This window comes from Anopheles moucheti (assembly GCF_943734755.1).
Source record: "Anopheles moucheti chromosome X unlocalized genomic scaffold, idAnoMoucSN_F20_07 X_unloc_7, whole genome shotgun sequence".
In the NCBI taxonomy this organism is placed as follows: domain Eukaryota; kingdom Metazoa; phylum Arthropoda; class Insecta; order Diptera; family Culicidae; genus Anopheles; species Anopheles moucheti.
This window is the reverse complement of record NW_026453581.1, coordinates 215,001-217,500: the sequence shown is the minus strand read 5'-3', so window position 1 is coordinate 217,500 and position 2,500 is coordinate 215,001.

Sequence of the window (2,500 nt, the reverse complement as noted above, 5' to 3'; positions counted from 1 at the left end):
CGGGCTTTTTGGTGCGACTTATGGGCTTGATAGGGTAATTTACGGGCTTGTTGGTGCGACTTATGGGCTTGATAGGGCAATTTACGGGCTTTTTGGTGCGACTTATGGGCTTGATAGGGTAATTTACGGGCTTGTTGGTGCGACTTATGGGCCTGATAGTGCGACTAACGGGCTTGATAGGGCAATTTACGGGCTTTTTGGTGCGACTTACGGGCCTGATAGTGCGACTTAAGGGCCTGATAGTGCGACTAACGGGCTTTGATAGTGCGACCAACGGGCTTGATAGTGCGACCTATGGGCTTGATAGTGCGACTAACGGGCTTGATAGTGCGACTTATGGGCTTGATAGTGCGACTTATGGGCTTGATAGTGCGACTTACGGGCTTGCTTTTCCATGTTTTTCGCATCGAGCTTCGGTTCGTTTCGAATAATTTTGTCCATGTTTTTCGTTTGCTACGAGAGGTTCGGTTCGTTTTCAGTTATCCCTGTGTTCATGGTTTTCGTGAGCTTCGATAGGTTTGGTCCGTGTTTTTGAGTACTCTTGTCCATGATTTTCGTGTGCTTCTTGAGGTTTGGTCCGATTTTCAGTACTCTTGTCCATGCTTTCACATGCTCTGATAGGTAGGTTCGTTCTCAGTTATCCCTGTGTTCATGGTTTTCGTGAGCTTCGATAGGTTTGGTCCGTGTTTTTGAGTACTCTTGTCCATGATTTTCGTGTGCTTCTTGAGGTTTGGTCCGATTTTCAGTACTCTTGTCCATGCTTTCACATGCTCTGATAGGTAAGTTCGTTCTCAGTTATCCCTGTGTTCATGGTTTTCGTGTGCTTCCATAGGTTTGGTCCGTGTTTTTGAGTACTCTTGTCCATGATTTTCGTGTGCTTCTAGAGGTTTGGTCCGATTTTCAGTACTCTTGTCCATGCTTTCACATGCTCTGATAGGTAGGTTCGTTCTCAGTTATCCCTGTGTTCATGGTTTTCGTGAGCTTCGATAGGTTTGGTCCGTGTTTTTGAGTACTCTTGTCCATGATTTTCGTGTGCTTCTTGAGGTTTGGTCCGATTTTCAGTACTCTTGTCCATGCTTTCACATGCTCTGATAGGTAGGTTCGTTCTCAGTTATCCCTGTGTTTATGGTTTTCGTGTGCTTCGAGAGGTTTGGTCCGTGTTTTTGAGTACTCTTGTCCATGATTTTCGTGTGCTTCTAGAGGTTTGGTCCGATTTTCAGTACTCTTGTCCATGCTTTCACATGCTCTGATAGGTAGGTTCGTTCTCAGTTATCCCTGTGTTCATGGTTTTCGTGTGCTTCCATAGGTTTGGTCCGTGTTTTTGAGTACTCTTGTCCATGATTTTCGTGTGCTTCTAGAGGTTTGGTCCGATTTTCAGTACTCTTGTCCATGCTTTCACATGCTCTGATAGGTAGGTTCGTTCTCAGTTATCCCTGTGTTCATGGTTTTCGTTTGCTTCGATTCGTTCACTCTATTACTCTTGTCTTTGGTTTTCGTTTGCTTCGATTCGTTCACTCCATTACTCTTGTCTGTGGTTTTTCGTTTGCTTCGATTCGTTCAGTCCATTACTCTTGTATGTGATTTTCGTTTGCTTCGATTCGTTCAGTCCATTACTCTTGTGTGTGGTTTTCGTTTGCTTCGAGTCGTTCAGTCCATTACCCTTGTCTATGATTTTCGTTTGCTTCGAGTCGTTCAGTCCAATACTTACCCTTGTCTATGATTTTCGCTCTAAGCCCAGTCGCCCTGCGCTCTGGAAATCACATTCCAACTCTATCACCGATAGCGCTCACACCTTGGAAACCACATTTCACCCAGGGGACCTTAGGGTGGATTTTGAGCCTTTCGGGATTGCGAAACCATCATTTAACACTCTAAACTTAATTTCCGCAATCCCAGACGCACTTTCCATATGGTCTCCAAAAATGCGTGTGAGCTGACCTGGTCCCTTATAATAGGCAATGAACACGATTTTGGCAAAATATTTTTTTCAAAATTTTTTGACTCACCGGGTAAAATCGAATTTACTTGGGAAAAATGTTCTAGCAGGGGCCCTCCCATACAAATTTTTTTCTTCTCAAAAATGATTTTCGTTTCACTTTTCATACTCAGGGGAGTCTAAAATTGATGTTTTGAGTCACCATGAAAAAAAAATTTTTTTTGACCCGAGCTTGTGTCGCGACCCAAAAATCGACTCACTTGGGAAAAATGTTCTAGCAGGGGCCCTCCCATACAAAAATTTTTTCTTCTCAAAAATGATTTTCGTTTCACTTTTCATACTCAGGGGAGTCTAATATTGAAGTTTTGAGTCACCGTGAAAAAAATTTTTTTTTGACTCACTGGGTAAAATGGTCGCACTTGGGAAATATGTTCTAGCAGGGGCCCTCCCATACAAAAAATTTTTATTTCTCAAATCGATCCGTGGTTTCACTTTTCATACTCTAGGGCCCATTTGCTTCAACTTTGGAAAAATTTTTCGATGATGAAAAATTTTCACCTTCGA